Raw genomic sequence first — 10965 nt, forward strand, 5'->3', positions numbered from 1 at the left:
TGTGTTCCTCTTCATATTGTGTCACATAATACAGGGTGGTTACAAGCATAAACAATCAACAGGTACAGCAGAAATATTAGTGAATGTCCGTTTCAGACATGATTGGTCGATGACACTTTATTCTCAGTGCAAAACCTCAGAAAACATGACAGAACATGTAAATGAACTGCACCACAAAAACAGACCCAGTGTCTAAAGGCCTAAAACGCGTTTCCCGACACTCACACAGCAATACGTACATGTTGGTTGCTTCTTTCACGAAGGATGCAAGAGATGGGGAAGAAAATCCATAAGCCTTGTTTTCTACAGAAGTCCTTTTTTTTTTCTCTCTACAGTGTTTCCTCACCGAGCCGCAGTGGAGGAACGCTGACCCAAAGAGGGCAATTTGTACCGACAAAACTGAGTCTGCAGTCATACTGGCAGCTTTACGAGGCCGGACTTTGGCACAGAAGTGCTCTGAGCTAAACATTTGCACTTTATACTCTGAAGCGCTGATGTTGAGCCGGTAATAATAACTGGCATGTTAGCGTGCTATAATTTGTCAATTTGCGCTAAACCCAAAAACAGCTGATGGGAATGTCATTCATTTTGAGTTGTTTGTTCATAATGTAAAATGATGGATTAACACAAGATAAAAGGTCAGGCAAAAATCATGAAGAGTTATCCTCTTGGGACCCTGATCATCTTTAGCAAATGTAATTTGCATTGAGCCAGTAATCGATGATGATAGATCCTTTGGAACCACAAATGTCAGCCTCAAGGTGGCCCTGGATGTCCTCCAAAGTTACTAAAGTATTCATCCTCTGGGCACCATGAATGTCTGTTAAAAAAAAATTGTTTTATGTAAATCGAGGTCCGAGTTGTTCGTGATATTTCACTTCTGTATCAAAGTGGTCAACCGACTGACAATGGCATCCACGGAGACGTGCAGACTTTGGAAGACGGCCGCTTGAAAATTGCCTCTGCTGAATTAAAAAAATTCTGTGTAGATCGAAAACGTTTTAGTCGACCATCTCTTACACTGCGGTCAAGAATATGTACAGTGACCGACTAGAATGCACTCATGCACAGACCTTCCGGCCAAAGCCCAACAGTCCCGGTGCACGATTTGATGATGATGTTAAAGAAAAGCGAGAGAAAATTCCTGTCTGTTCTGGGTCGAAACCGGTCCTCCATCAAAGTATTGCAGAAATCCGTCCATTATCTTTTCTGTAATCTTGCTGACAGACGAACCAACAAACAAATGGACTCAGTACATTTTTGGCAGAGGTATTAACTCTTTTAATGACCATGCTGGGTCACACGTCTCTGTTGTCTCAAGACAAACTTGAAAAACTGTGAACCTCTCCTTTTAATGCTCTGAAAACTGGGGCCGAGATTTCGATGTGGCCGCGTAACTCTGATGGAATTCGTATTATATAGAGATAAGTGCCGTCGCCTTGCGGAATTCTAATCTTGTAAAGGGCAGCTGAATTAATTCTGACTGACTCATGGAAAAAAAAAAAAAAAAAAGGGAGAGGAAATGGAAATGATTATTGTAGTCCTGGCCGGCACCAATCAGCGCTCTGTTGGCACAGCAGTAACAAGTGAAGTGTGCCCTACAGTAACACATCAAAGCTGGGGGGGCGGGGCAGGGAGGGGACTTGGACAAGAAGCTGTCAGGTTTTCATTCGCAGAGAAGATTGTAGGGTGTCAATCTTTCTCCTCTTCGCCTCGAATCAACTCATCAATCAGCTGCCGTGTGGCTTCTTAGGCGCTCTGTATTTTTAATCCCACCTGTTATCCTGACTCAATATAAACCTGATTCTTTTAAAACCTGATTCTTGGCACCGAGCGGGGCCAACATAAGCCAGCGAGGAGTACATCATCACTCAGAGGAACAAAAGCATTTTGTTTGGCACACGTACTCTACTTAACTGTGATCCCCGCTGTGAATCCGGTAAATCACTCACTCTAATGGAGTGCTGACACACCGGAGGACTATATTGTTATTTGGGAAAAAGCATCCCCCTCAAACTCTGCAGAAACACGCAGCTACCTCGTCGCCTTTCTGCATGAATGAAACAGGCGATGTGTGTTTTCCTCATGTGCTGGTTAAAAGGTGATGTATGTAAGAATATGCCACCTCTCAAACATTCGAAACAGGCGGGTTGTGCGACCTTATTCGAGGGGAAACATGGAAATGCAGAGTCCCTAACACAGGTCTCTTTAAGCTATCACTAAAAACCCAACGTTGCTATTACCAGAAGTCTAATTAGAAGAAACGCTTCAAATTTGATTGCATCCCTTTGTCTCCAGACGTGGAAAGCAATGTCAGCGCTAACTCTTGTTCATTTTCTACATCTATCAGGTGGTGATACGGGTCACTCGCAAAGGGCTTCAGCCATCTTTTACGTGAACTGTTCCATTCATCCTTGAAAGGTCCGATCGGTTGCAGTACCTCGCAGTAATCAGTATCCTGGTTGAGAGAACGGTGCCTGAAAATATTGGAACAGTTTTGACAGCAGTTTCATGACTCGCGTGTAGCGGCGACGCGGCTGTTGACAGTTTCATAAAGACCGCAGCTGGTCCCCGAGCTCTGTGATGTCACGCGGATAATGGAGCTGCAGTCGGTCGAACACTCTGCAGCTTCCTTTGTTGTAAAACAGACAAAGCGCTTTTTATTAGCAGCCTGATGAAGACCAAGTGCATTATTAGCACTGTGACAATGATGTTATAACAGCTCATACTAATATATGGTAATGGCAGCGGGGAATGTAACGGTGTGTGATGGCAAATGATGATGTTTTAGAGTGTAACTGTGGTGGAATCACTAAAACGGAGAGCTTGTTTTCAAACAGTTGGCCGTCAATCCTTTAAGTGATTGTTGAGATCTGAGTCAGCCAGAGTAAGCCAGTCGAGCAGTCGGATGATTATTCAAGTTTAAGAGCTCCTCGAAATGTTGCCGGCGCTTTGAGTGACAAACTTTTGGGGGGACGTAACGTTTGACGTCGCAGTTGCCCGAAAGGATTACATGGCAGCTGAGGCAACTGACTGGACCGATTCCAAAACTCTCTTTGACACCAGAGATGTAAATATAAGGCCTTGTGTTTAAAAAAAATGTATATATATATATATATATATATAAAATCACAATCCCCCTTTTAAGTGATCGCGGACTGTAAACAAACCTTCCAGTTTAAGCTCATTTAAACTGTGAAATCATTTCCTAAACTGTACGTTGTAAACATCCATCACAGTCGCATGTGGTTTCCCCGCGCCAAGAGGGATTATCATTATTAATGTTTGGTTTTACAATTAAATAAAGCGCTTTAGATAAGAGCTTCCCCAGGCCACAGACAAGCACCGGATCATGCGTCACATGCTACTGGGCCGCTAGGAGACAATATGTTTGGGCCAAAAAAAAAAAAAAAACTCTGAATGCTAATTATGTAACTCCATACGCTATTATGGGCAATTAATTTTTTTGGGAGGTGGTAATTAACTTGAACTTGGGGGCTTTCTGTCTGTCCTCATCACTCCCTGTTACGCCTCCGACAACAATACACTGATTTTTAACCACAGTCATCAGCATGCAAGGTACAGAGTCTGCCATCAGCAGCTTTCAGCATTTTAGCAGACGGAATCTGTGTGAGGACGCCGCCTGAGTGCCGCTGAGGGGTCTACCTGTATGTGTGCATTACATCATTTACCTCAACGAAACAGTGAGCAGATATGGGTTCAAGTGTTTTCTCTCTCTGTTTTCTCTTTTGTAACTCTCTAACTTGACATGAGAATTATTGTGCGTAAACATGGTCGGTGAGTGTTTACGTGATCCCACGAGCAAACAGCTGAGAGACCCTCTGTCTGACTTCATCTTCTATTACTCTATAATCAACCACCGCTCCTGCCCGGTTCAGAGAACTTGTCTCAAAGTTTCTCAGAATGTCTCATGTTTCTTATCCCATCTGTGCTTTTCTGTCTTGATGCTGCTGTTTTCCCAGATCTCAGCACTTACCTTAGTGAGTAAAATGTTTAAAAGAGACCTGCTACACTGCATACGCTGGATTTTTTTTTTTCCAGTATCGTGTGTAGTTGTCCGGAACATAAAAATACTCTTCTACGGTCAGACCAACAAACAGCGTATAAAATAGCCTGATATTGTGTGACCTATTAGATAAGCTGCCAAGAGGACTTAAATGTAAACTCAGATTATGCAGAATAGTTTTCCTACCACTGTTCAGACATGGAGAGAGGGTATTAAGTCATGTGAAGTGTTTTTCTCCCCACTGCCAGCGATTTCTTCCCGACAAAAATTGTTATGAACCTGGGCCCTGAGCGCGGTGTGACATTCAAAAGCCGGACACTCTGGCAACAGCCCCGAGCTTCGGCTTGACAGCAGTTGCCACCAGTCCAGAATGTCAAAGGCGAGGCGGACTTCCCTGGGCCCTTTTAATAAAAAAATAAAAATAAAAACAAGAGATGCTGCAACAAGTGCTGCAGCCGAGTCCTCAGAAAAGCGTCCAGCTCCTGCTCCTCAAAGATGGTTCGCACCAGAGACGTCTGCAAACTTGTGTATTGTTCAACGTCTGGAGAGCATCGGTTACACCGGTTAGGTGAGTCCAAAGGAGGGTTACACCCGCCCCAGCCATAGTGTGTTCACCCGTCTGCCACCTGGCAAAAGATACAGAAGTATCCACTGCCGTACCACAGGACTACAGACCACCTCCGTTCCCTCGAGCCCTCAATTCATCCTTCCACACCCCGCTCCGTGGAATTGCTTTGTGTTTATATTGACTCTCCGATCTAGCGTAAAGGAATTTTTATACTACCAAGCAAAATGGCGTGTAAATTGACAGACACATTAACCTTGAACTCTGGCCAGTGTCACACTTGGGCCGGGCGACTTGTCTAGCTTATGTCCGACGCCAGAAGAATCCTTTAAAGTGCCGCCGTTGATGCAATAATTCCGCCCGGACGGTGATGTCACCTAATGTGGCTGGTGTCAGCAGGACGTCCGCTCTACTGTACAGCACGGAGACTGATGTTGCCGCTAAAAAACATCCACTATCCCTCTGTGTGTCCGTGTGAAGCCTGCTGCTCCTGCTGCTCCTGCTGCTCCTGCTGCTGCTGCTGCTACAACGGCGGCGGCGAGGAGTCTCAACAGCATTCGGCCCCCGCACCCCCCCCCCCCCCTCCCCCGCTGCTGCCTGCGGGGTTCAGCCCGCTGTGATGACCATTAGCGTCTGGCTGAGGCTGCTGGAGATAACAGGTGATTTAAGGCCCTGTACCTCAACACAGCCAGAGAGAAATGGCCGGCTGCTGCTTATCTCCCTCTCCGCCATACTCCACACACTTTTACATTAGGCTCCCCTATTCAAAGCCATCTGTCTTCCCAGTCAGGGTTTGATAAAACCGCCTGCGTACCTCATGAAAGGGGAGGAGCGGGGGGGGGGGTTGGACGGCGGAGACACACACCGCCACTCCGCCTGCATACTCATACACAGCGATTCAGAGGATCACGGTGGAAGTCGACAACACCACACTTGCTGAATACTTTATCCACGCTGACTTAGAGCCCGGGGGCGACACAGTGGGACTCAACAACAATAGCTGAGCGCAGCACACAAAAGATACTGTACCTGGTTGTAAAAGAGGGACCTAAGTGTGTAACATCACCCCCGGACTAATTGCAAATCAATGGTCTCGGCGAGATGAATGTGCTGGGGATAATAATCGCCTGGGGCTGCCGTGCATGAATGGTTGATGCACGGTGCCAAACACTAATCACAGTAGGTGCACCAATAAAAGCTCCAAAGATGTTATCATTCCTCAGCAGAAAAAGAAAAAAAAAAAGCATTATGAGTCGTCGAGGGCTTTCTACCACTGAGCGGGCCAACGACAATGACGGAAATATTATTCCCAGTGATTGCTCACAAGGCTTTGGCATGTCTATAGACTGGTGATTAAATCTTTATGCCGTAACATATTTGGCAGCCTCCAGCAGGAAAAGGGGATTACTCCATCCTCCTTGGATGTGCATATGTGAGTAAAAAAAAAATCCGCTACCTTTAGGGCACGAGTGAAAAAAAAAAGCCCGTTATCTTAAGGAAAACACGCCGAAGAAGCGGAGGAGAGTGGATGTAAAGACAGAGACGGTTAAATTCGGATGAGGAGCAGGAGTTGTGTAATTGCTCCTGCTTGCTGATTTTCCCACCGTGGGGGCTAAGTGGGCAGTGGCTGTCTTTCCTTTGGTTCCTTCTCTGTAATTACGGTGTCATTGTGTGACAGAAGAATAGCCTCGGCAGGCGCTAAAGGACAGAAAGTTCTCTTGTGCCTGGACGTATGCAGAGGGAAGAGCGGGCCCTTGCTCTCCCTGTCCATCTCTTTCTTTTATCTGTCGTCGACCTCTCAGTCCTCCGTCTCCCCTCGCTCCCCTCAGCATTTGTCGCATCAAAATCTGATGACCAAGCAGAAGTTAAGAGCGCCTATGCAATTAGCTGCATTGCATCAGAGTCTCCCAGATGGCAGATTACCACCCAAGTCTTGAGTGCATGTTGCCACTGGCAGAGATGGAGGTGAGGAGGAATACGCGGATCCCTGCACTCGGACAGTCGGGCTGGATCGGTGCCAGGGTGGCCTATGCTGCGTTTGTGACAATTCGGAAATCCACATTTTTCCAACATCCACCCAGAAAATGTAAGCGACAAGGCTGAACTGCCGAGGGTTACGTACAAGCCAAAGAGACATCATTTTGTTATAGCAGCCCAAGTTTTTTGGTAACTTTTGGCCACGTGCAGCCGAAACAGTGAAGGTCTGAAGTTGATACAGATTGACGCTTTGTGAAAGCGTCGGTGTTTCACAAGTTTGGATGAGAATCAAATATCAACTTTTCCTACAAGTAGAGCCTTTAATGTCTGTGCAAAAATGCCATTATAATCCTTATTGTAGTTGGTGTAATATTTCAGTATGGACTAACTTGGTGGACCGAACAACCATCTGACAAACATCAGCATTTCTAAATAGTATGAATAAAAAGGTCCCAGCTCCTCTTCCTCCATGTACAGACGTTTTTCTGTTTTGGCCACTTCTTTGTACATTTGCCTTAGAAAAGCAAAATTCTAATTGCAGTCCTTCTAAAAGTTGTTGAGTTGTTTCACTTAAAACTGGAAAAATCCACCTCATGGGGGCACTAGGGGAAAACCACATGCTCCGGATGTCTGCGCCAAATGTCTATACAATCCTTCCGACAGTTGCTATAATGTCACAGTATCCAAAGTGGCGGGCCACCCGACAGACAGACAGACCGACCAACATCGCCCTCTGTAAAGTCGTACCGCAGCCATGACTAAAACGATCCCAGCTCCGCTCCCTGCAGCAGCCTGGCTGGTGTGTCCGTCCCTGCCTGAGCTTATTTTTGGCAGCCCCTCTTCACTTCTACTGTACATTCATCTCTGTCTCAAACGAATAATGCAGAGAAGCACATTTCTAATTGCACAGCAAGGGGTATAATAATTAAAGTGCTCTGAGAAAGAAAAAAAAAATCGTCTTGCATTAACACTGGGGTAGTGATGGACTGTGCTTGTGGCGTTTCAATGGAAAATCAGGCACCTTTGCCAGTTGGCACCCGACCAGCTTTGGACTTATTCATAAATGTCCGCAGCTATGATAAATTCACTGCCAGGCTTTTTTTAATAGACCCTCCCAAAAAAATAAATAAATAAATAAAACATCTGAACTGGCCTAAATTCGCCCCAAAAAAGGGTTCAATGTCAGTTTGATTATGCATAGTTTAATCTTATGTTAATTCAGCCACATGTGTCTGACATCAGCCCCACAATTACCCAGGTGATATTAAAGGAAGCAGGTGTTTAAAGGAGCCTCAGATGAAAGGTGTTACCTATAAGCCTCATTATAAATAAGCCCTAATGTTCCCATCCATGTTAGTCATCAGAGTAATTCTACTGAGGATATTTTCTCCATCATTTAGTTTTGTTTCTCTTTTTCGGAGGGGATTAAAGGATAGTGCTTTTAGCTATTTACAGGGTACAACTCTTTGATTCTGGCAGATAACTAACAACCTGATATCTGAGCGTGTTTTTGTTATCTTTTCAAGCCCAATTTTTCTGTCAGTCTCCAGCCTCGCCATCCCTCTAAAGTCGGTTTATGAGGAGTGTTCTCCTGTAAGATATGAGCATGTAGTTCTGGCTTTTGAAGCTCAGCTCGGTGAAGGTTTTGCAATTCCATCTGGAGTTTTTTTTTTTTTTTCCCCTCACCCATGCAGATGGGTAATGTCATGGAGCTTCCATTAGACATGCTGTTAGATCGCCGCCTCCAGCTCCATCCCCCGTGTGATGGCGGCCTCGCCCTTCACCCGAGGCCAACCCAGAGGCTGACCCGCCTGTCTGGGACGTTGGCCAATGTCATCTGGTGTAGTCAGAGCAAGATAAAGCCACCTGTAGAAGTCCATCCCGAACAAAAGGTTGGCAGAACGACACCAGCCGCTGCTTACTATACTTTGTGCTGTTAGCTCGTTAGCTCAGTTAGCCGTGCAGCTAGGGATGGGACAAAACACAGCCTCCAAGACCAGCGGATGCCAGTTTGACACCAGGGAACACAGTGCCGAGGTGATTCACAGCAGCTTTACTCCTAGAATGAGAGAAGGCTGAAGGCGGGGACAGGAGAGACGGCAGGTTGGACAACACCGACGTGGAAAAGCAGGAGCAATGCTTCCACGTCTACATAGCCAAATGAATTACATGACAGTAATTGTTGTAGCGGTGGGGTTTGAAACTTGAATCCAAAATGTGTATGTCTCTGAATGTCTGTTTGATGAGGAAAATCTGTGGAAGAATATTTAGTTTCTTGACATTTTATGGGTTTCTTGGGTCGATGTCATCAACCCAGACTTCAGTTTGGGGGAGTTAATGTGTGACCAAGAGAGAAATACATCCCGCTTTTAAGTCGCTTAAACTCATACGAAGACGGAATTTATAGCTTGCTTGCCTAATGTTTCACATCGCCCCATGTATATTACTAACAGTGCCGGTAATTAAAGCCAGTGGGGAGCAATCATTTGATACTAATGTCCACTGAGAGTGAGTGAGTATTGGGTGCTGGACTTCAAGAAGTTAGACTCTGCTGCCAAGGAAGCCATGCGTAAAGGGTAACGATAGTTTACTTTTTATGCTTGTAATTTTAGATTTAATATTCTCTGTTCTGTTTATGCAGTTTCCAAGTGTTTGTATTATTTGAAAGATGTGACTAAGTATAAATTAAATGAACTCACAGACTGGGTGTTGGTAGTGATGAAGCATGTCTCAGCTGTATCACCACGTGCAGCTTGACGGTAGATATTTGTTGCGGAGGGGCCGACGGGCTCGGGGCTTCTAAGACGGTTGAATAGAAGTCTTTGCTTTGACATCAAAACTGTCATTTCTTCATGTTCTGTTGAAATTCTGCTCATATTCTGTGTGTACACGTGTAAGGACGGACACGTCTGTTGGGACATCTCCACATGCTAACGCACGGATGAGCTCCGATCTTTGTTTACGAGATGGAAAAAATGGATCGCTTTATTTAATCCCTGTCTTTCGTCCCACCCGCCTGATCCCTTTTCCAAGTCGTCTGTTGTTGGCCCTGCAGATTGTGCACTGGCTCGTATTTCCCTGTGGCCTCTGTGACAGGGCTTTCAAGATCGATGGGCACTTTTCCTCCCTTTGTGGACTCTGTTTAGAGGCTATACAGCATATAACTTTCAGTTTTATCCTCACTCATGTGTAATTTCACTCTTGACGCACATCAAAGTGGCGGTCAAATCATATTTCTCCCAGTTTGTGTCCTCGTAAATCTTAAAAAAAAAAAAAAAAGAAGAGGTTCTATCATTTAATTAAACATTGAGCAATATTACTTTATTAACTGCGGCTTCAGTTTGCATTTTGAATTGAGAGCACAGAGAGCAAATTAACCCGACACTCACGCGCGGCGTTCATGGGGCTTTTATTCTCATGCCCCCCCGTTCACAGTGGTGAGACCTCGCCAGCCGCCCCTGTCGCCCCCTCTCAGCATGACGGCGAGTTGAAATTACGAGCAAGTATTTATTAGGATGCCTGAGCACGATGTTCATCAGCCGCACAGTGGGGGTTATTTCATTTCCCAAGTTTAGCGGAAAATCCAGGTTATTCATATCATCCCAGATGTTTGCCAATTTCCTTAACATCCATAACATATGCAATACCCCCAAAGCAAACAAGCTCCCCGGCTAATCACAGGTTACTCTCTGAGAGGCTGATTCAAATGCTGACAGTCTCCACGCAATATGACATAATTCTAATGTCACCCAGCCAAAGGGGCACACAGCAGAGGCTCAGTAATGAGTGTGAGTGCAACAAACTGCACGCTGCAAACGCCGTTTACTCAAAGCCCTTCAAAGGGCCGGTTCACCCAAATTATAAAAGACCTGTTTTTATTTTTACACTTGTACCTCCAGTGCTTTCTAACCATGACTATTGTTCAGGCTTTCTTTGTCCTGGTTTTTTGTTTTTTGACACAATTAGGGTGAGTGCAGTTTTGATTGTTTTGCTCACAGCAGTAAAAACTTCAGCACCGACGTGTCGTTCCAGAAACAATGGGCCTCTAGCGCGAACCACTCGCGTTCTTAGGTTGCGTCTACAAGTGCTTTAAAGGTGCCAAATGTTGAAGCCTGTCGGAGGTTACTGTTACTGTTATTAGCTAGGTAGCTCATTAAGCGACATGCAGCTAGCTCAGAGTGTTCTGATGAGAAAGCAACACAATACAGAAACGTCTTTGACAAAACATCAAACCTATTGTTTTTTCACACTCCAGTGATCATTTCGGTAAATTTTTGAATGTTTCCAACCCAAATTCTTATTGCACCTTTAAGAGTACTTGCGCTACAGATGTTACATGGTATTTTGGCATACACCGACTGTTCTACTTGCCCCTCATGTTCAAAACTGATCTGCT

The sequence above is a fragment of the Sparus aurata genome, chromosome 22 (assembly GCF_900880675.1).
Source record: "Sparus aurata chromosome 22, fSpaAur1.1, whole genome shotgun sequence".
Taxonomy (NCBI): Eukaryota; Metazoa; Chordata; class Actinopteri; order Spariformes; family Sparidae; genus Sparus; species Sparus aurata.